At 49.8% G+C, this 23,712-nt stretch overlaps 2 long non-coding RNA genes across 2 annotated transcripts; both read right to left on the minus strand.

Moving 5' to 3' along the window:
• Window positions 1-1,478: 1,478 nt before the first annotated feature.
• LOC145539306 (uncharacterized) lies at window positions 1,479-23,679 on the minus strand. The gene is made up of 4 exons (XR_014077708.1): window positions 23,529-23,679; window positions 8,123-8,300; window positions 3,867-3,991; window positions 1,479-2,259 (listed from the first exon to the last, which is right to left on the minus strand). It is a non-coding gene; the product is annotated as an uncharacterized LOC145539306 (long non-coding RNA).
• LOC145539307 (uncharacterized) lies at window positions 15,731-17,582 on the minus strand. Its single transcript, XR_014077709.1, has 3 exons — window positions 17,485-17,582; window positions 16,886-17,012; window positions 15,731-16,176 (listed from the first exon to the last, which is right to left on the minus strand). It is a non-coding gene; the product is annotated as an uncharacterized LOC145539307 (long non-coding RNA).
• Window positions 23,680-23,712: the final 33 nt, after the last annotated feature.

Below are 23,712 nucleotides of genomic sequence, written 5' to 3' on the forward strand. Positions count from 1 at the left end.
TTTTCAAATGAGTCGTCTGTTGTTCGCTTCAGGCGGCCAAAGGATTGGAGTTTCAGCTTCGACATCAGTCCTTCCAATGAATATTCAGGATATTTAGCCGCCACCCCCCACCCCCTCATTTCATGGAGAAGGAAATGGCAACCCACTCCAGTACTCTTGCCTGGAAAATCCCATGGATGGAGGAGCCTGGTAGGCTACAGTCCATGGGGTTGCAAAGAGTTGGACACAACTGAGCGACTTCACTTTCCCCCCATGTCTAGAAGTCCATAAAGCAAGAGGACTCTGATGCTGGCCACCAGCCCAGAACCTCTGTGATGCCTAACTCAGTTTATGTGGCCCCCTGACCTGCCCAGCCCTGCCAGCCTCTGGACCACAGTCCAAGCTGGAATGGCCCCAGAGAGGTCTTGTACCACTCCCACCATCATCAAGTCCTCTTAGCAGTGCCCCCTCAACCAGGGGTGAGACCCTAGCACAGACTCCATTGTGCCTCCCCAGGGAGGAGCTGCAGCAGCTCTGGCACCCAGGTCTGGCCTGACCCATCCCACGAAGTTCCTAGTGGCTGCTGGGACTGCAATCTAGAAGCATGCAGAGGCAATGGAAGGAACCAGCAGATAAATTGCTTGCCCTTCATGGCCCCTCCCACCGCCCTGCCCCACCTACCCAGTTTGTTCCAAGCTGTTTCGTTGTTGTTTAGTAGCTAAGTCGTGTTCGACTCTTTGCAACCCCATGGACCGTAGCCCGCCAGGCTCCTCTGTCCATGGGGATTCTCCAGGCAAGAGAACTGGAGTGGGTTGCCATTCCCTTTCCAGGGGATCTTCCCCAGCCAGGGATCAAACCCAGTCTCCTGCATTGGCAGGCGGATTCTTTACCATCTGAGCCGCCAGGGAAGCCCTTGCTCCAAGGCGCAGTGGTTAAACACAACCTCAAGCTGCGGCCAGCTGGGTAATGACACAGCTGTGTTTTCTCCTCTCCCTTTTGGCCTCACTCCCCTTATCCCTCACTCTGGCTTCCCTGGGATTGTACTACCATCCCCAGCCCCCCAAAAAGTATTCACACACAAGCTTTGCTGCAGACTGTGTTTCCTGGGGCACCTGTACAAGCCTTGCCCCAGCAAACCGGCACCCCTCAGCACAGCAGTGAGGAGCTATACCCTGGAATATAAACTACACCTACCCAGTTTGACCTGGGTTTGATCCCTGGCTGGGGAAGATCCCTGCAGGAGGAAATGGCAACCCACTCCAGTTCTCTTGCCTGGAGAATCCCCATGGACAGAGGACCCTGGCGGGCTACGGTCCACGGGGTCACAAAGAGTGGGACACGACTTAGCGACTAAACAACGAAACAATTTGGAAGAAACTGGATAAGTGTTTGTTTATATCCCAATCTCATCCATTTCCTGGAATTGGGTGTTTGAGGCATAGTCATCTATATCTGTTTCCTAGGATGTGAAAAACTGTAACAAAGGACCACACACTGAATGGCTTAAAACAACCAAAATTTATTCATTCACAGTTCTGGAGGCCAGAGGTCAGAGGTCAAGGCCCTGGCAGGGCTGTGCTCCCTCCCAGGATCCCGGGGGAGAAGCCCTCCTCTCCTCTTCGAGCCTCTGGTGCAGACTGGCCCTCCTCAGCCTCCTTGGCTTGTGGACGCATCCCTCTGTCTCTGCCCCCATCTTCCCATCATTGCTCCCTCTGTGCATCTGCCTGCCCCTTCTGCCTCTGTCCCGTAAGGACCCTCGTGATGGCATTTAGGGCCCACCTGGATGATCACTCCAGATGGTGATTGCAGCCATGAAATTAAAAGACGCTTACTCCTTGAAAGGAAAGTTATGACCAACCTAGATAGCATATGAAAAAGCAGAGACATTACTTTGTCAACAAAGGTCCATCTAGTCAAGGCTATGGTTTTTCCAGTGGTCATGTATGATGTGAGAGTTGGACAGTGAAGAAAGCTGAGTGCCGAAGAATTGATGCTTTTGAACTGTGGTGTTGGAGAAGACTCTTGAGAGTCCCTTGGACTGCAAGGAGATCCAACCAGTACATCCTAAAGGAGATCAGCATCCTCCTCCCTCTTCTGGTTGGAATACATGATAAAGAGAAAGAAATTTAAAAAATACAGTGAAATGCTAACCTTATCACCAAACAGTTCTAGGGAGAAGCTTGAGCAGAAAAGAAGTGTGAATGTTTCCATTTCTGGGGCCATCTGGGGCACAGGAGAGACCCCACTTTCAATCTTCATGTCAACATGTGTTATTTCTTCCTTGAGAGAAACAAAAAAGGAATAATCCAGCATCGCCGTGCTCACAAGCGGAAGATCCAGGGCTGGCTGCCTGCCCCTGGCCCTTGGCGATGGGATCCACCCCCCACCCCACCCCACCCCCCGCCTCCCACCAGCTCATTTCGGCTCCTCTGGGCCTGAAAGACCCCAGCCCTGCCATAGCTGGAGTGGAACTGTCAGTCCCCCCATTTAAAACCCATCTGTGAAAAGCTCATAAATCACACCCTTGGAAAACTCACTCCTCATTATAACTCAGCAGAGAATAGCTCTGTTCAGAGATTTAAATAAATATGAGCACATAGTAAGTTGGTTGTTTTTTCAGTGGGGGGTTCTATGTAAGGGGATTTTTGCATCATATTCTTTCAGCTGTTCATGTTAATAGAGCCAGGAATAATGACAGGCCTGTCTCCACATGCAGCCATCCCTACTGTCAGATTAAGCAAGTGGCCACTGAATACTTAATGTGATTTCAGGGGAGCCAAAAAGGTTCCCCAATAACTCTCCCTTCTGACCTTGCAAAACAACTCTGTCAATGTCCCAAATTCTCCAGTTAGACCTTCCTTCCTTTGGGCTTCCCTTGTTGCTCAGCTGGTAAAGAATCCGCCCGCAGTGTGGGAGACCTGGGTTCCATTCCTGGATTGGGAAGATCCCCCGGAGAAGGGAAAGGCTACTCACTCCAGTATTCTGGCCTGGAGAATTCCATGGACTGTATAGACCATGGGGTCACAAAGAGTCGGACACGACTCAGCAACTTTCACTTTCACTTTTCTTTGGATCCACCCCAGGTCAAAACTGATACCCCGGGACTTCCCTGATGGTCCAGTGGTTAAGATTCTGCCCTTCCAATGCAGGGGCTGCAGGTGTGATCCTTGGGTGGGAAACTAAGATCCCACATGCCACGTGGCATCAACGAATTAAAAAAAAAACAAAACACTGACATCACTAGAAGGGGCCATATGCTTTTTTTATTTGGCTGTACCAGGTCTTAGTTGCAGCATGTGGGATCTAGTTCCCAGACCAGAGATTGAACCCGGGCCCCCTGCACTGGGAGCTCAGAGTCTTAGCCACTGGACCACCAAGGGAGTCCCCAGGGCTGTGCTATTAAGCAGGGTTCATGTATACACTTATTCTAGCATTTTCTCAGAGCAAGGGTTACGGTGGCTGCTGCTGCTGCTGCTGCTGCTGCTAAGTCGCTTCAGTCGTGTCCGACTCTGTGCGACCCCATAGAAGGCAGCCCACCAGGCTCCGCCGTCCCTGGGATTCTCCAGGCAAGAATACTGGAGTGGGTTGCCATTTCCTTCTCCAGTGCATGAAAGGGAAAAGTGAAAGCGAAGTCGCTCAGTCGTGTCCGACTCTTAGCGACCCCATGGACTGTAGCCTACCAGGCTCCTGCATCCATGGGATTTTCCAGGCAAGAGTACTGGAGTGGGGTGCCATTGCCTTCTCCGGTTACGGTGGCAGTGGAGGATAATCCACTGGGTAGACAGGGAGCCGCGATTGAGGAGAAGGTGAAGAATCAAAGGCAAGGCTGAATGCTGGAGGAGGTCCCTGTGATTCTAATTTCATACTTGAATGTACGAAGTGCCTACCTTGTGTCCAGGGAGCTGTTCTGCCACATAGATGATCTCGTTCCATCCTCATGACCACCTGGTGGGGTAGGGACCAAGGCTCTTCCATTTATGAATAGCGTGGGTGTAAGTCCATGTTTTCCCACCTAAGGTGACACCCAACCAGTTACCAAGGTGTATATTCCTTGTTAAGGGAAATTCCACAAGAGAACTGTCTCCACACCCTGAGCAAGCAGGTGCTTTGGGGCTGACCTGCTTCAGAAGAGCTATTCACAAAATAGACAGGAGGACACACAAAGGAAAGCTGAATCTAAGAGGGGACAGGGGAGAAAAGAGGGAACTGCAGGTTTCGTTTTCTGTGACCAGAAGCTGAGCAGGAATCACAAAGAATGAGGACAGGATTGGGCAGGAGCTGGCTGAAAGTCCAGGAGGGAGACAGAGCTGGTGTAACCAGGAATCTGAGCAATGGAAACTGGCCTGAACCTACGGCAACAGGAAGCTGTCCTGAGGTAGGGTGTGTGTGTGGGGGGGGGGGTAGGGAAGCAGGTGGGGCTGTCCTGAGGTAGGGTGTGTGTGTGTGTGTGTGTGTGTGTGTGTGTGTGTACTCGGTCAGGTCCAGCTCTTTGCGACCCCATGAATGGTAGCCCACCAGGCTCCTCTGTCCATGGGATCTTCCAGGCAAGAATACTGAAGCAGGTTTCCATCTCCTTCTCCAGGGGATCTTTCCAACCTAAGGATCAAACCAGTGTCTCCTGCATTGGCAGGCTGATTCTTTACCACTGAACCACCTGGGAAGCCCGAGAGAGGGACCCAAATTTGAGATTCTCACCCCCAAAAACACTTTGAATAATTCCAAGTTGAACTTTATGGACAAGAGTGAGCTTCCCCATCTATTGGTAAAAGCAGATGTAGATCCTCTTTGGAGGGAAGGCTTCTCAGGTTAGTTTGCAGGAATCCTGCAAATTAAAATTCAGCACAAATCAACAAATATTTGGGAAGGCAAGTCACTATGAACAAAAGCTAACAGAAACGCCAGCTGTAGGAGTATTGGAGTCCCCCAAGGACTACAGATGTTTCTATTGTAGCAACAGCATGCAGAATTGTGAACTATAAAACATCTAAAGAAAGTATACACTTATAACTTATGAATAAACAGGAAAGCATTAGATATCAGTTGATAGAATCAGAGAAAAACACACAGAACTTTTCAAATTAATAACGTAACTGTTGGATAAAAAACTAAACTCAGTGGGTGTGTTAAACAGTAGATCACACTGTTAAAGAGAGAATTCATGAATTGGAAAATATATCTGAATAACTTTTCTAGAATACAGCAGAGAGAGAGGGATAAAGATATGAAAAAGTAAAAAAGAGATAGAAAAAGAACAAGATCTAGCACAGAGCTTGGCACACTATGGCCTGTGTGTCAAATCCAGCTGGCCACCTGTTTTTAATAAATAAAGTTTTACTGGCGCCACCACACTCATTTGATTGTGTGTTGCCTATGGCTTTTTTCACAATACAATAGAGCTGTGTATTGGAGACAAAGATCATATGGCCTCCAAGCCTAAAATATTTACTCAATGGCCTTTTACAGAAAAAAAATTGCCCCTGGACTAGTATATACATGACTGGGAACCCAGGAGGAAAATACAAAGAAGAAGGAAGAGAGGTAATATTTTTAAATATAATGACTACATATTCTAGAGCTGTTTAAAACTGTAGCCATATCACCAGAAAGTACAATATATTCCAAGTAGGATAATTAAAAAGACTCATGCTTGCAGGATGGATTGAACTGTGTCCCTCAGAAAGATTCATCCAAGTCCTCAACCTCAATACCTGTGAACATGACCTTATTTGGAAACAGGGTCTCTGCAAATGCAGTCAAGTTAAGGATCTTGAATGATATCAACCTGAATTTGAGATGGGTGCTAAATTCAATTGCTAAGTGTCCTGACAAGGAAAAAGGAGAAAGAGAGAGAAGGGAAGGGTACCAGGTGACTCAGCGGTAAAGAGTCCATCTGAAATACAGGAGATGCAGATGTGAGTTCAATCCCTGGGTCAAGGAGATCCCCTGGAGGAGGAAATGGCCCACTCCAGTATTCTTGCCTGGAAAATCCCATGGACAAAGGAGCCTGGCGGGCCACAGTCCATGGAATCACAGAGCCAGACATAATTGAGCACATGCATGCACACACACACACAAGCAGTGATACAGATGCTGGGAAGGCCGTGTGAAGACAGAGGCAGAGACGAGAATGATGCAGCCACAAGCTAAGGGATGCCTGCAGCCATGTGAAGCTGGACAGAGCAAGGAAAGAGTCCTCTCTAGAGCCTTTGGAAGGAATGCAGCTCTGCTCACAGCTTGATTTTGGATTCCGTCCTTCAGAACTATGAAAGAACAAATTTCTGTTGTTTTAAGCCACCAAGTTTCTGGTCATTTGTTATGGCAGTCCCTGGCAACTAACACAGATTTTGTTTAGTGTTTAGGAATAAAGATGATTCAAAGTTGTTTGGCATTCTCCATACCAGGAGATGATATTTATCTCCCCTCTTCTTGAATCTGTGCGTTGGCCTGTGACTGTCTTAACCAATAGAATATGGCAGGAGACTTCAGAAGCCCTGGCAGATTTTGCTTTTACGCCTCTGGGAGCCTTGAGCTGCCTCATGAGAAGTGCAGCCACCTGCTGAAAAGAGCCCATGGAGAAGCCAGAGGAGAGAGAAGGGGGCCCTAGGACTTGATGGAGAAAGAAAGAAAGGCCCTGCTCTCCAGCATTCCAGCCAGCCCAGCTGTCTAGACGTCCCTGCCACCCAACACGCTGGAGCTGGCTTCTTGCTTTGCCTCCCTCCTGTCCCCTTCCACAAGCTTAGTTCTCAGACTGAGAGCCTCTCATGCCTTCTCAACCCCAAGCAACTTCCCCAGAGAAAGTCCTGCCCAGGAGGTCCTGTCACAGGTGAGAGAGCCGTCTCGGTTGTCCCAGCCCAGTTGAGCCCCAAGAGGACTGCAGTCCTAGACAGCAGAAGAACCACCCAGCTGATCCCAGTCACTTCACAGAATCACAAGCAGATGAGGCACTGACAAATTTGAGACAGAGATGTCCTTACAGATACAGGCATTGCAAGCAAAACGAAGTGGAGATGGATGGCTGGTTCTTCATTCCTATTCTCAGTAGATGAATTGATAATAATAAACTCTTAGACATGTATGAGTAGGAAATTTACAGGCAAAGTTAACTCCTGGGTCTTAGTATCATATGACTCTAGCTTTTTTAACCATACACAAGGAGTGTATTATTATTATTATCATTCAGCTCTTTTAAACTTATGTAGATAAAACTACTAATTAAATAAAACTAAACCAACCCAGACAGCATATTAAAAAGCAGAGACATTACTCTGCCGATAAAGGTTCGTCTAGTCAAAGCTATGGTTTTTCCAGTAGTCATGTATGGAGAATAGGAAAGAGAAAGCTATAAAGAAAGCTGAGTGCCAAAGAATTGATGCTTTTGAACTGTGGTGTTGGAGAAGACTCTCGAGAGTCCCTTGGACTGCAAGGAGATCCAACCAGCTCATCCTAAAGGAAATCAGTCCTGAATATTCACTGGAAGACTGATGCTGAAGCTGAAGCGCCAATACTTTGGCCACCTAATGTGAAGAACTGACTCATTTGAAAAGACCCTGATGCTGGGAAAGATTGAAGGCAGGAGGAGAAGGGGACAACAGAGGATGAGATGGTTGGATGGCATCACTGACTCGATGGACATGAGTTTGAGCAGGCTCCGGGAGTTGGTGATGGACAGGGGAGCCCGGCATGCTCCGGTCCATGGGGTCGCAAAGAGTCGGACACAACTGAACTAAATGAAACACCAAATGAATAAATATTGAATTTAAAAAATTAGTAAAACAAACTTACGTGGTTAAATATGTGCCTCAGGACCAGAAACCTGACCACCAGGTAGAACTGTAGAAGTGAAATGGCATCTCACTTTGGGTAATCATACACATCTCATCTCATAGTAAGAAAGGAAAAAACACATTGTACCTGAGATGAACAGACAACACAGGGTCAGGAAAATGAAAAAAATCTTGAGCCTTTCCTGTTTTACTAGCTCCCTAGCAAAACAACCTTCTCCCAGACTTCTGCAATGCTGCTGCTTGGAGATTTGTCAGGACCTTTGTGGATATGACAATCATGTGATAAACTTGCTATTTTTCTGCCATGCACAGACCAACTGTAATCTCAGTAACCTTGGTAATTTTGAGAATTTTTTTACCTTTAGATGCATGTATTTTTGTGTGTGTGTGATGATCTACTCCTTCTAGTCCATGGAGATTCTTAACAGATCTTTTTCAAGTACACTTCTTTTCTAAATACTTTTGTCTCCAAATTTTTCATTTGTAGAGTCCCCAAACTCAGGCAAAGCAGGCAGAGCAGAAGGTGGGAGCAGAAACCTGGATGGAAAATAGAAGAATTAAGTGAACATCTATATGTTGAACAGCCATTTCTCCCACTTAAGTTCCCAGAACACTGGAATGAGGTGTATTTTCCCCAGGTAAGAAATGGGAGGATTTGACCAAAAAAGAAACTAAATGGCCCCATTTAAAACAATTACGGGCCTTCCCTAGTAGGTAGCTCAGCTGGTAAAGAATCCACTTGCAATGCAGGAGACCCTGGTTTGATTTCTGAGTTGGGAAGATCCCTGGGAGAAAGGTTAGGCTACCCGCTCCAGTATTCTTGGGTTTCCCTTGTGGCTCAGCTGGTAGAGAATCTGCCCTCAATATGGGAGACCTGGGTTTGATCCCTGGGTTGGGAAGATCCCCCAGAGGAGGGAATGGCAACCCAGTCCAGTATTCTTGCCTGGAGAATCCCATGGACGGGAAGCTTGGTGGGCTACAGTCTATGGAGTCACACAGAGTCAAACACGACTGAGCTACTAATGCACACACACACAAAACAATTATAGATACTCAGAGCTGGGGCCCCCAGAGATAAAACCGAATAGCTTCTCAATCACCCCACATGGAAGCCCAGCTGCCCACATGTCCTTCCAAACAGCCTAGAACTTTCAATCAGACCCATTCTCTGATCTGGCCAAGATCTCTTCCTTTTGTTTGCTTGCTTTGCTTTCTGTTTCTGTTCTATGTTCCATTTTTGTCTTATCATTGACACTGTCCTCTAACATCATGTTACAGACTTTTTTTTTCTAGCATTCTAACATGACACGGCCTCTAATGTGAAAGGTGGAGAACAAACGAACAGGGGGAAAGAGAGATATATGTGGTCAGCAGAATCAGAGCAGCAAGTAGTGGACACCCAGATTCCAAGAACTTCAGGGAGCAACCTTACCTGGATGTGTAAGTAGTTAGGCTATCTTGAGATGCAATTATCCTGATTCAGTGTTAGTGTTAGTCACTCAGTTCTGTCCGACTCTTTGTGACCCCATGGACTATAGGCCACCAGGCTCCTCTGTCCATGGGATTCCCCAGGCACGAATACTGGAGTAGGTAGCCATTCCCTTCTCCAGGGGATCTTTCCAGCCCAGGGATAGAACCGGGTCTCTGGCATTGCAGGCAGATTCTTTACTTCCTGAGCCACTGGGGAAGCCCATTCTGATTCAGAGTGGGCCCTAAATTCCATGACTGGCCTCCTTACAGGAAGAGAGGAGGACACAGAGACACACAGGAAGAGACCCTGTGACAACGGAGCCAGAGATCAGAGTGCTGCAGCCACAACCCAGGAACGCTTGGGGCCACCAGAAGATGGAAGAGGCATGGAAGGATTCTTCCTGAGAGCTTTCGGAGGGAGCATGGCCCTCATGACACCTGATTTCTGATCTCCAGAACTGAAGGGGAATACATTTCTATTGTTTTTAAGCCACCACGTTTGTGGTAATTTGTTACAGCAATGCTAGGAAACTAATGCAAGCCATGCTGCTAGAGATGCAAAAAATTGGAGTCCCAGGCCTGCCAGAGAGCAGGAGCCTTGAGGCTTTCTGAGGCTCAGGATTGATAAAAGCTTTCAATTGAGACCTCAGGTCTATACCCTGAGAGAAAGGGAAATCAGATTTAGTTTGAACGCTGGGCCAAATCACAAGCATGAACAATGCAAAAACGTGCATATGAAACATGTGGAGCTCACTGTAAAGGTCTAACATAGGTATAACTGGAGTGGGGACAAGACGATGGAGGGGATAAACAGAAGTGATATTTGAAGATAGACTACTGAGAATTTTCTAAAACGACAAGAGACATCAAACCACAGAGTCAAGCACAATGAATAACTACAACCAAAAAAAGTATTTCTAGGCAAATCAGTAAAACTAATGGAAACCAAAGACAATGCCTTCTTTTAGCCATTGATGATAAGGTGACCTTTGATGAAATCTGTAATTTCATCAGAGGTTTACAACATGACGTATCCTAATTCTATCCTGCCTTCTTTTATAGACAGTATTGTCAAATACTTTTACAGAGAGAGAGATTTCCCCCTGTCAACCTGTTTGCTTACATCAGATGTATTTATACTGTTGTATTTCAGCACCTCATCCATGTCCTCTATTATGATTCTTTTCCTTCACAATTGGGTCCACAGTTGGGCAGTTTGATTTCTTGGAGTATCTGGTTGAATCTAAAGACCCACAATTTCACAGCATCTAATGATTCTTTTCTATTTCTATTACATTGCATTCATGAAGTCTATAATTTTCTTTCTCCATTTTCTACTGACTTTCCAAAATTAATTAGGGAGGGATGCAATAAAATATTCAAAGAATTCGACAAAGTCCACTGAACAAGCAAAGAACACAAATCCGCTGAAGCTGTTCTGTGGACCAGCAGGGACCACCACCAGGCAAAAGCTCAGAAAGCTCTTTCATCAGCTGACGCACCTGAGGCCCAGTGTGACGGGTTACATACAGTGTGGGCATAGACAGTGCACAAAGTCAAATGCATGAATCTGTGCTCAGCTAGACAGTCCTATTCCCAGTGACCCCAGGGCAGCTGCAACTGGCAGCTGAGATATTATTTCTCCAGAAGCACAAGCCTTTCTCTTCAATATGAAAGTCCTCATTTCCTACCATGACTGAAGTAGTAAAATGGGGTAGACATGGAAACCCCTGGAGACATTCACTTCCTCGTTCCAAGTAATTGACATTCAACCTATGTATCTTTCAACTTAGAGTATGTTGGGACATGTGAGCATTTTATTTTATGGTTATATCTATAGCCTTTTAGCATTTGACGCTGTGAGTGGAACTCATGTTTAATGCATAAACTCAGGGAAAATCTGATTGATAGGATAGATTGCTAATAGATTTAAGGAATCGTTTACAGTTATCAGGCTAAACTCAAAACAGCAGAAACTCTCTCCAAATAAATGAACAAGTGGCAAGTCTTTTACAGACTGAATAACTCAGCAAGTACTCGACAGGAAAGGAAAAGCTCTCCGAGTGAGTAATCTTGGCTTTCGCTCATGCTCCTCCTGACCCATTAAATTATACAAGGGCATCAGTCATTGAAAGCTAAAATTAACACCTACGGGTCCTGCCAGAGAGCTCTGATATCTCCAGTGGGAACTTTCCATGAGCGTGTGACAGACCAACAGCCATTGGTGTTGCCATGGGGAAAAAATAAGAATTGAGTTTCCTGCCTTGGTTTTTCCAGCAACTGCCAAGTGGGCAGTCTGCTTGGCCTTTGGCAATAACTGCACTGGTAACACTGACTCAACAAACATTTACTGGCCATCGACTACAGGACCAGTACAATGCTGGGAGCTAGGGGTAAAGGGTACACAGGACGGACAGAGCATGCACCCCAGGTCCAGGAGACCTGAGCCCCTAGACCAGCCCCAGTACTCATTCGCCACATGGTTCAGGCAGATCCTAGGCACTGGAAGAGTTCCCAGCAAAAGTCACACTCCACACCAAGTGAGTAAGAGCTGGACTAAACCCCAGCTCTGTCCCTTACCAGCTGTGTGGCCTGTCTCTTTGGTCATTTAGAAACAGCCAGAAAGGCAGAAGTGTTGGATGGCTGAGTTAAAGGGTGATCTGATTATAATTTCTGCCTGGTTATAATTTCTCTTTTTCTTTAATCAGAGAATAATTTTCATATAGCTAAATATTATATGCAAGTTTTAAGTACGCAGCTTGATGAATTTTTCACATGAATCTCATGTAACCATCAATCAGATGAAGATACAGAACATTCCCAACACCCAGGAGATACAATTTCTAAGGGGAAAGTGCCAAAAGTCAAATCTCAGGACCTCTGTTAAGTCACCACAATCAGTGCTACCAACCACAGGGCTGTTTTCTGACTAGCTGTTATTGTTTAGCCACTCAGTCATGTCCAATTCTTTTGCAGTCCCACGGACTGTAGCCTGACCATGGGATTTCCCAGGCAAGAACAGAGATGAGCTTATAGCCTTATCTTTCTGGTGACCAAGAGCACTAATTATAAACTAGTCTGATGGACATAAGGATACAGATGAAACCTGTAAATGTGGCTTGGAACAGTTTGAATGTGTACTGACCTAACTGGCCAATACAAGGATGAAATGTATAATCTTGCCTTTTCCTTAAAACCAAACTCAAATGTACTAGTTTCGCAGGCCAGATACTCCTTGCTATAAAATTTACAAAATATTGCTTCCCTCACAGCTCAGTTGGTAAAGAATTCACCTGCAATGCAGAAGACCCCGGTTCGATTCCTGGGTCAAGAAGATCCACTGGAAAAGGGATAGGCTACCCACTCCAGTATTCTTGGGCTTCCCTGGTGTCTCAATTGGTAAAGAATCCTCCTGCAATGCTGGAGACTTGGGTTCAATCCCTGGGTTGGGAAGATCCCCTGGAGAAGGGAAAGCTACCCACTCCAGTATTCTGGCCTGGAGAATTCCACGGACTTTATAGTCCATGCGGTTGAAAAAGAGTTGGACACGACTGAGCAACTTTCACTTTCAAAATTGTTACAGGAACAAAATAAAAGTTGGAGGGACATTATTCATCATAGCCAAAAGGTGGAAGCCAAACACACGGTCATCAACAAACAGATAAAGAAAATGTGGACTTCCCGGGCAGTCTAGTGGCTAAGACTCCATGCTCCCATGCAGGGGGCCTGAATTTGATCCCCGGTCAGGGAACTAGATCCCACGTGCTGCAACTAAGAGTTTGGATGCTGCAACTAATAGAGTCTGCATGCCACAACTTCAGATCCCACATGCTGCAACAAAGACTGAAGATTCCAAATGCTGAAAATAAGATCTAGTACAGTCAAATAAAATATTTTTAAAAAAGAAAATGTGATATATCCATACAATGGAATATTACTTGGCCATAAAAAAGGAATGAAGTCCTGATACAGGCTACAACATAGATGAACTGTGAAAACATCATGCTAAGTGGAAGAAGCCGGACAGGTAAGACACATACTATAGAATTATATTCATGCAAAAGTCTAGAATAGGGAAATGCAGAGAAAGAAAGTAGGTTGGTGGTTGCTTTGGGCTACTGGTAGGGGTGGGAGGATTGGGAGTTAATAGCTAGTGGGGTTTCTTTTGGAGGTGATAAAAATGTTCTAAAACTGACTTGTGAGGATGATTGCACATATAGGTGGATATATACTAAAAACCATTGACTTGTACACTTCAAACGGGTGAATCATATGGTTTTGCTGTTGTTCAGTCACTAAGTCGTGTTCAGTTCTTTGTGACTCCAAGGACTGCAGCACACCAGTCTCCTCTGTCCTCCACTATCTCTCAGAGTTTGGTCAAACTCATGTCCATTGAGTCGGTGATGTTAAATAACCATCTCATCCTCTGTCACCCCCTTCTCCTTTTGCCTTTGATCTTTCCCAGCATCAGGGTCTTTTCCATTGAGTTGGCTTTTCCCATTAGGTGGCCAAAGCATTGGAGCTTCAGTTTCAGCATCAGTCCTTCCAATTCAAGGTTGAGATGGGCTTCCCTGGTGGCTCAGATGGAAAAGAATCTGCCTGTAATGCAGGAGACTTAGGTTCAATCCCTGGGTTGGGAAGATCCCCCAGAGAAGGAAATGGCAACCCACTCCAGTATACTTGCCTGGAGAATTCCATGGGCAGAGGAGCCTGGCAGGCTACAGTCCAGGGGGTCGCAAAGAGTCGGACATGACTGCGTGACTACACGTTCACTTTCCTTTTCCTTTAGGGTTGACTGGTTTGAATTACATGGTACCTGATTTGAGTTAAAAATCACAACCCTCTTAAGAGGTAGGTATTATCCCCATTGTACAGATCACAAAACCAAGGTTTAGAGAGAAATCAAACTAGATGTGACATCAAAGTTTGCATTCTTAACCATTACGCAAGAACTCATTTAAAGAAAAACTTTTTTAAAAAAGGCTTTTGTCATATTAGAAATCATTTCCATACGACAAATTACAAGAAACAGAATTACTAGCTCAAAAGCTGTGAACATTTCTAAGGCCCTTGATACACATTAGCAGGCCAGATTCTCAAAGGCAGGCAGGATGGACTGACTCCACGGCAGGGACTCTTATCAAGAGAATGCATGGCTGGGTGCCTGGCACACTGTGGTCCCCCAGGAATGTCTCCTGAATGAGTAACAGCCTGTTTGCAAGCAGGAGGGAGGACTCCCCAATTCAAAGAACTACATTCCTTCTGAAACGTAATGTACAAGCTACCTCTAAGGGAGGCCAGCTCTAGACTACATACGAATAATGAGTGCCTGGAATATGCAGCCAACCTATCTGTTATAGCTACCTTCACATGCCAGGTGACTCATCACACAGGCTCCTGGTTTAGCTGACTGCAAAGAGGTCAAAAATGACCTAATAAAGTATGCCACAGTGCATCTGGGTGACCACAAATGGGCTTGGAAACTGCCCCTATTCTTTTAGGGAGTAGTTCAGTGGGAGCAGTTTTTAGTGAGTGCAAGGGCTTCTGTCTGGATTATTTCATAAGTCCACTGCCCTAGTAAATGCTGATTCTCCATATAAATATTAGCACCTGACATACAGTCACAGTCCACTAGAGCCCAAGATAAGTCAGACTGTAAATCTGATGCCTTCGGAAGCTACATTAGCCAGTGTAGGCTGCTACACAGCCTTGACAAGCCTTGCCCTACAAACCTTGGGACCTCAATGAACTGCTTTTTCCTGCAGAGCCAAGTTTGGTAGCAACAGAGTCTGTCTTGAGAATTTCACCACTAAGATACCAAGCTGTGGGACATCATCTGACTGTGGGTCTATTTTCCAATGGGTTCATTCAATCTGTCAGACTCTATCACATGGGATTTTTCACCGTTTTTATTCCCCCTTTAAAAAAAAAAAGCTCAAACCCTACGGGTATTAAAGACGCCCCCTTTAGTGCTACTTTATGCACCTCTTGGACAACACTTTGCAGGAGTCTTTAAAAGGATAGAATCATAATTTGTATGTTCAATACAGGAAATATCTAGAGAAAATGGAGGTCCCCTTCAGCTCATACTCCGCAGGTTGCTCTCACATCCATGAAGCTCTATCAGATCCTCCTGGCACCGTCAAAGGAAGGCGGGGAGGCAGTCTTACCCAACCAGACCTTAATGATTTTATTTATTCCACATGGTCGAAAAACATGTTTGAACATAACTTGCCATAATTTTTCTGGTGATTTCTATGCATCACTTTTTAATTATGAATAATGTTTTCAGAGACACTCCTGAGAAATTTTACCCAAGGTTCCCTTGACAATCAACCTCATAAAGTATCGAAAGTGAAGCTGCTTCCATGACCAACACAGAACATTAACTTTAAAGCATAGATTCCTCAAAGATCCATTATTCATCCTTGCTGAGAATGAATCTCAGATTCACACGTGCAAAGGGTCCTGGAGAAATTCAGATCCACCCACACAACTAACAAAATACATTTACTGTCAAACAAGGTTCAAAGGATTTTTGTACAAAAATAAAATTCCTAACTTTTACTTGGAGCATTTTTTTCTTTTTTCCTAGCAAAGGATTTTCTCTGTGTGTCTAAATTATTGCCTTTCTATCGACCGCTGAAAGCTGTCAGTTTCTACAGCATCTGCTGTGGCCACAGCTCGAAGAATCCTTTCCTCTTGACTCAATCCAGGCCACTCAGAAATTTAAATGTTTGTGCATGTTAATGAGCAAGAATTCCCCTTTCTGGGTTTTACTTAGGAAGATCCAAGTAACTGCTGGATCTCAAAGGACTAAGCAAGAAAGGTCCAAGCACAGGTAAAGGACAGGGGGGTGGGGCTGGCCTGGGAATTCCAGCACTTTCTGCAGGTGTAGCTTCCCTGGCTTCCACTTGCCTTCCTTTGTCAGAGTTGACAGCTTCTGCAAAAAGAACGATGTAGACATCAAGCTAAACTGAAACATAAATAGGTCAATTAGCTTTCAATGGAGCACTCTTTATGTGGCTTATACAGGGAGGTATTTTCTGGTCAATTACTTTAAGTAGACATCAATAAACACTAAAATTATTTGTGCAACGGGAGTCATGGAGCTAGGCTTTTCCCCTCCCTAGTCCTCAACTCTCCAGGAAGTAAAGCAGATTCATATAGGAGCTTTGCACTGCTCACTACCGATATTTAAGGCGTTCAACAAGTGTTTTCGGCTATCACTTTTGGTCTAGACCGTGCTGAGAGCCCCCGAAAGACGTGGAACCTGGCGCCTGTTGTCTCGCCAGATCGCCAGACCACGCTCCAACGACAGCGTTCACCACCGCGCATTTCTCTCCCCACGCCTGCTTGTATTTATTCAAAAGTTAGATTTCGCAATAAACTCTCCTCGCCGCCGCCACCCCCCCCCATGCCAGCTCATGGCTTAGCAATTGGTGGGAACTCTCCAGAATGAAATGCAAGATTGAAGCTAAGTCTCACTGTAAGAAAAGCTAATTAGCTTCGATCTTTGGAGCGGAGTAGCATTTACACAACTCCACGAAGACACTGCGCACACTCACACCCTGATCGACCCTGCCGTCCGGGGGAAAGCGACAACAAAGTACCCTTGAACTTGAAAATCCGCCGGGCGCCCGAGGGCTCACCTGGTTCAGAAACTTCTCGGAGATAAAAACTGAGAATTCCGTAGTCAGATTAAATAAGGTCTTTGTCTTCACCCGTTGGTCGAAAAGAACGGTGCTGTAACCAAGATTTTCTTTTTGTTTCTGCCCTCTAAAAAATGAAGACGGTGCTGGAGTTAGGGCCAAAAATAGTCCTAAACCGCACAGTTTGAATTCACCCTGTAGTTTATCAGCTAACCGATACTTTTGCCAGGGAAAATACTCTTCAACTGAGAAAAAGTGTTATATGAAAAAGTCCCCATTTATGCGAAAACGTGCTCCTCCTCCTGGGTATTTGTTCTGGCAACTAAAAGGAATTCTGTCTTGGGGCAGTTAAGAGGGGGCGAGGGACGGCGTAGGGGAGTTGCACCTCCCTCCTCAAACAGGGTACCGCGCCGGATCCCCCTCCCAGCAGGCGGAACCGACAGACTGAGAACCCGACTCCAGATCCGGGCTGCGGACGAGCGCGCGAGCCGGCAACGGCTCAGGGATTTTTGACGAAGCCAAGATGAAAGTACTGGCCTCTCCGTTTCCACCAGACTTCCATCCATCAACACGCGCCGGCTCTCACCCTCTCCCCATACCTCTCGCGGACCCCAGGTCCCTCCTTTCCACGACGAAAGGAGCTGGGGAGGGAAGCAAGGCGAGTACCAGGAGGATGAAAGGCGGGCACGCGCGGGACAACGTCCGCACTCGTCACGCACGCTTGTGAGCGTTCCGCACACCTCCCAGCGCGCACAGCCTCAAGCGCTCCAGCTCCGCGCAGGCGTCCCTCCTTGCAAACGCGGGGCCTGCCGGGTTGTACCCTGCGCCCCGGCGGTGAGCGCTGAGCGCCCGCTTGCTCCAGGACTTCCTCGTGCATTGCGCCCCCAGCCCCCTGCCCAAGTGTACTAACACCACTTCCCCGTGCGCGCGGGTCTGCCACTGTTCCCAGAGCCCTGTACCCTCCGCGTTGACTGAGCCTCTCCTGCGGCCGTGCGCACTGCGCCCCCTTCCGCCAACCTGCCCAGGCCCGGGTTTCTAACCACGCGAGCGGTCCCGAGGCTCTGAGCCCGCAGAGGGCTGGAACTCCATCGCAAACTCCGGCCGAAAGGATCTCTTTCTGCGCCCGCACCCAGAGTAGGAGTCCCGAGTCCCTTCTGCGGAATTCAGATGACCTCTGGCGACGGGCATGCCTGAACCTCGGCCCGTGGCTCAGAAGGGGAACAGCAACTTCCAAAACCAGATTTCCTCCCAGGAAAGAGAAGGCCGGCCAGGGGGCCCCCGCCACCGCCTGCGTGCCCTGCGAGATGGGGTGCGGTCGCCTACCGGGTGCCCCCCCCCCCCGGCCTTTCTGAACTCCGGCTTCAGCGTCCGAAACCTCAGACGCGGGATGGCTCTCTGCTTTGGGCGTCGTCACCTTCTCTTCCTGGGATGGAAAAGTGTGTTCCCGGACACATACACCTCTCAGGAAACCCGCCTTCCATGCTAGCCCTTAAAACGAAAGAAAAAAAAAAATCTGGGAAAAGCAGGAAGACGATCACGCCCCGGGTTGGGGCGGCCGCGCGCGCTCAAGCCAGGCTGGAGGGAGCGGGTTCTGCCTGCCCGCTGACCTTGTGTAACTTTACTAAACCGTGAATGAATGAGCGTACCTCTTCCTACAAATTTGTTTAGACCAGGGCGGTTTCCCTCCATGTTCGCTTCGCTGTGCAAATAGTCCCTTATGTTAATTAAATATTAATAAAACGACTTTGTCCTCAAAGTATTTTAAGAGCCCTATATTATAGTCAGACTTACGTTAAAGGTTGGCGATTACTATTACTACGCGCTAGGGGAAAAAACTGCTTTCTTTGATGTGCAAAAATTGTCTCTGGTGGGGAGATTCGAGTTTGTTTTTTTTGTTTTGTTTTTTGTTTTTTTGTTTTTTTAAGGAAAAGTTTTGGTTGATGTTTTTGAAAGGAGGTTTCAGCGCCGTCGTTAATGAACTAATTGGTTTTCGGATTTCAAGGCGGTCTGTAACTAGTATAACACAGGAATTTCAGCTTACACCGGACTGGTAAGACTCCTCCAGCACAAGGTTTTCCAAATGCGATCGCGGGCTCGCTGGAGGCGAAAAGCGAGGTTTTGCCCGGGAGTCGATGGGCCGCCTCTCCGCGAACCAGGATTTTGAGGCGACTTTTCTGTTAAGCCGGGGCGAGAGCACGCTGGGAGTGTGTTTCCGAGGCTTCCTGCCGCTGGGCCGTGGAAGGGTGGGAGGAGGCCAGGGCCGGACACTCAGCGCCCCTCTCCTTCGGCCGGGGTTCCTGGCGGGTTGCTGAGCGCCGCGTGCGCTCCAACAGGACCCTCACGCTCTTCCCAGGACACTGGATGTCTGTGTGCACCGCGAGGGTGCCAAAGCACCAAGCACCTTCTCAGAGACGGGGAAGAAATCGGGGCTAGGTCTGGGAGACAGGGAAGGAATGTAGAGGCAAGGGCTGCCCCCTCACCATCCCACCCCCACCCCCAGGTAAAATTAGAAGTGTGTGGCCCTGTCTCCAAACCTGACCGCGGCTTCAGTGGCTCTCCGTGGCCCTCGCTGGGGACTGTGCTAATCACTATAATTACCAGTGGCACTGATTTTGATCCCTAAATGCCTTCGCCTTGAGGGAGGGAGAGAAGCAGGCAGCGGCTACTCTCTGCCTTGGATAGGTGGTCTCCTCTAGCACGCAATCCCAGAACCAAGTCCAAGAAGGACTGCTCTCTTTTTGGAATTCCAGGAGGCAGAGTCAGCCTTGAGCAGGCGAGGACAGGCGACTGGGAGATGGGAATAATCCCCCGCTGGGTGGTGCCTCCTTCCCTCCCCCCTCCCACCCAAGAGAGCCACTTGGGACACCCTGCGGAGGACCAAAAACACTCAAGCACCAAGGGACCCCAGGACCCAGTGCAGAAGGGCGGATCTCTCCTAGTTACCGCTACTAATCAGATAATCAGAAAGAAGCCGAGCAACCCCAAAGCAAACACTTTCTCCTACGGGGTAGCTATCAGTAAAATAAGGTATCAAAAGCAAAACCAAACAAAAAGAAACTTCTCTCCTTTCACTACTTGGAAATGAGTGAGCAGAGAGAGTTACTGTTTGGGCTTCTCAAAGAATGGATAACATTAGGAAATTGCTCTGGATACCTGTAATTACTTTTATATGATGGGGAGTAACATTGTAATGGTTGTCCGAGCCTCTCTGGGAGGAGCAATGAGACCAGGAAAAGTTGGTGACATCTCCATTGGTCTTCCACAAGGAAAGGAGTGAAAAATCGAAGTACTTTTTTTTTGGATAGCTCAGACCAAAAACACCTGGCAGCCATGAAATAGTTATATATGTGAGGATGAACCCGAGCTAGATTTTCTGGAGTAACAGCATCGTGCTAATCGCCTGTGTAGACAAAGGCTTTATAAACCGAAGAGGTTCACACCTCGGTCGTCCCGCGTTTTCTGCTGGCTAGGCTTGTTGGGCGGCTGGCGTTCTCCCTAAACACCGCTTCAGAGATTTCAACTCCCTCCTCCAAATCGGGTGCAAGGCCTGCGAGAAGTCCTCTCCTCCCCGCCTCCTTAAGGACAAAGTCTTTGATCCCATTCTGCCCCCGCAGCAGCCCATCCCTGGTGGAACGTCTGCGCGCTTCTGCCTTGATCTCACGCGAAAGTCGGTTTCCGCGGGGGATGGGGCGCAGGTAGGGGCCGGGCGCGGCCTGGAGGAGAAACAGTTGCGGAGCATCTGAAGCGGAAAATCCAAGCAGATGTGGGTCGGCGGGGGCCCTCCCCCTTCCTCTCTGGGCCTCAATTTCTTCCAGATCAGTTTCCTAATGGAAAATTTCTAAGAGGTGTGGGGGGGTGCAGAGTCGTGCTCTTGCGCCTCAGAGTGCGCCTAAGCTCTGGAAGCAGGACGGGCGGGGTCTGGTGGCGCCCCAGAAGCAGCCCTCCACCCCCCGCAAGCGCGGCTTCTTGGAGAAGAAGCTTCTTGGAGTCGAGGTGTCCCACCAGCCCTCTTCCGGGCCCCCAGCCTCCACGCACTCCAGACTCTGCCCACTTCTTCCGGGCCAGGAGGACTGTTTCTGGGTGATGCCCCCGACGGTGGGGTCTTTCGTTGCCCCCTGCGAGCCCGTCTCTGTGCTCTGGGCGACGCGCTCGGCTCCCAAAATACAGACTAGGAGAGACTCCCTGCCCCCCAGGAGCCGTGGAGCCAGGAATACGTTCTGGGTGTCCCCGCCGGCGGCCGCTGGCTGATACTGCAGTTAGCGCGGGGCTAGTGCTTTTCCCAATTTAGAGAGCTTCTATCCTGTGGGTGCCGTCCCAAGTGTCCCCTGGGCCCCGGGTTTTTCCCTTCGGTGGGGAGTGCCTGAGGACCACCTCAGCTAGGCTCAGGGGTCCCTCCTTCGCCATCCCACGCAGAGAGCTCTAGGCTTCCCCCCTGGGAAAACCCCGAGGTCGCGCCCAAGTACTTTCAGTTATTTCGGGGCTGCTGTGTGGGAGTCCAGGCCCGTCGCCGCGCGGTGTGTGTGTGTTTTGAATGAATATATTGCGGGTGGGGTGGGAGTGATACAATGTCCGCTTGGACGTTTGCCGGGGCAGACTGTGGTCCCAGACAGGACCCCACAACCCCCCATGTGCGAATCTTCAAACGCCCGGGTATGCTACGTCTCACACCGCACGATGCGAACCTGTCTCACCGGCGCTCACTGTGCAGACCGGTTATCGACATCTCGAGTCCCGTTTCCCGTAAAATACGGGAACTTTGGTTTCAGAAACGTTTCTGTTCCTGTTAACTTATCGACTTTCTCCCACTTCCACTTAGCCATGTTTCTGCGATCCGGGTAATCCCTTTCAAACTCAGGAGGAATTCTCCTGGGTCCATAATTGAGGATCGGAAATCGTGGGGGTGATGGGAAGCCTTAAATCCCCCGAAGCCGGGAAGGTGCCTGAGCGCACTCAGGGGTCGGCCTGTGCGGGCGTTGGGGCCCAGCGGGCAGTCCGTCCCTTCCTGGAGCCCCTTCTCCGGGCAGGCGGGAGACACCGCTGTCCGCGCAGCCGGGTGCGGGATTCCCGGCCCAGAAGCGGGCCCGGTGGTGCCTTGCGTTTGCCCACTGCCTAGCCGCGCCGCTCGCGCGCCGGCCGGCCTCTCTGCGCGCACGGCGGGGAACAGGAAAGCGCTCCTGGATCTGAGACTCCAAGGAAAAGGGCTAGTTCCTTCGTGGGCCGGGCATTTGTTTGGTAGGGGGCCACCAACTCCGAAGATCCCTTGGCTCGATGGTTTCGAGTAAGACTAAGGCTGTGGGTTCCGCGGGACGATGGGGCAGGCGGGGGCCAAGACGGTGTCTGCGCACCCTGTTCCGCCCACCGAGGGAGCTAAGGCGCCTCCAACGCCATCGAACTTCTGACCTTCAAAGGGGTCCCTGGAAAAGGTCAGGGGCGCCTGCAGCCGATGAGATGGCCAAAGGCCCTGCCCTCCAGACGCCGGGGAGGGAGGCGAGTTCCAGGTCACTGTACGGCAGTGGGCGCGCTGAATAGCAGGCTCCTCCCGGGCCAGGGGAGAGAACCCACCACAGACGGAGATCCTAGACCCTGGCCCAGCGGCTCCGGAGTCTCCCCTCCCGAGTTGACCTCTAGATCCGAGGGCCCCTTACAGCCCCAAGCCCACAGCCTCAGAACGTGGCCGAGGGACCCCAGGATCCGTTGCCCTGCGTCCACTGCGGCTGCCCTCTGACCCCGCGCGCCAGGAAGAGTCCTCCCAGTGCCTGCGTCCACACCGCGTCCAGAAGCTTCAGGTTTCTGGAAGGCATGGGGGGGTGTGCGACCTTCGCGACCGGGGTACTTAGGAGGACCCCTGGGGTTGCAGGCAGGGGGTTGGGATGGGAGGGAATACGAGAGGAGGTCCAGGCTGGCCCTGAGGGAAAGCGCCCAGGAGTCCTACGCTCCGCGGCCGGCCGCGTCTCCAAGGGCGCCTCCCTACTCCGCCTGCCTCCTGCCCGCATCACCTCGGCCCCAGTAACGCTCGTCCGATGCGCCTCCCTCGGTGCCCGTCGCCCCCGAAGCACCGGCTCCAGCCGCGCTTCTCTGAAACTCCTGCTGCCCTGGGTCGGTTCGGGAGCGGGTACCGGTGAACCCCGTTCTCTCCGCCGCCCAGGGCAAGGCCTCAGCGGTAGGTTCGGCTCCCCACTCCACTCCCCCCCCCAACCGGCCCCTCTCTCCGAGCGATCCGCGCGTCCCCGCGGCCTCCGACCCCTCCAGGGCAGGCGCTAATCTTTGGCTCTCGCGTTTCGAGGAGAGAAAGGGCAGAAGGGTCACTTCCGAGCCTCATTCGCGCTGTTTCCTGAAATGGGGGACGCTGGGGGGGGGGCGCTTTCCTCCCCGCTCTGGCCTCCCCGCCACACTTTCGGCTCTTCCTGCGAACTGGGGAGAAGCGGGGGCCCAGCGCGGGCTCGGGGACTCATCCTCCACCGCGGGGCACTCGGGCCGCGCCGCCCTGTAGCCGCCCCGGAACCACCGAGAAGGTCCCGGCACCCCTTCCCCCCTCTTCGTCCTCCAGCGCCCCCCCACCCCCCGACGCGGCGCCCCTCCCGGCGCCCAGGTCCCGAGACCCGCTCTCCCGAGCCCGTCCCCGCCGCGCTCCCGGGGCACTCACCGCCACTTCCCCGCGGCCCGGAGCCCGCGGGTCTCTCCCGGGAGCGTCCCTGGAGGCGGAGGCGCGCCTGTGACTCCGGGGCCGCGGCAGGGTCTGGAGGCGAGGTTGGCCGCCCCCGCCCCCGCCGCGGTCCCTCCTCCCCCCTCTTTCCGCCCCCCCCCCCCACTTCCCCGGGCCGCGGCGC

Source organism: Giraffa tippelskirchi, chromosome 2 (genome assembly GCF_054371585.1).
Source record: "Giraffa tippelskirchi isolate mGirTip1 chromosome 2, T2T-mGirTip1v1.2.pri, whole genome shotgun sequence".
Classification (NCBI taxonomy): Eukaryota; Metazoa; Chordata; class Mammalia; order Artiodactyla; family Giraffidae; genus Giraffa; species Giraffa tippelskirchi.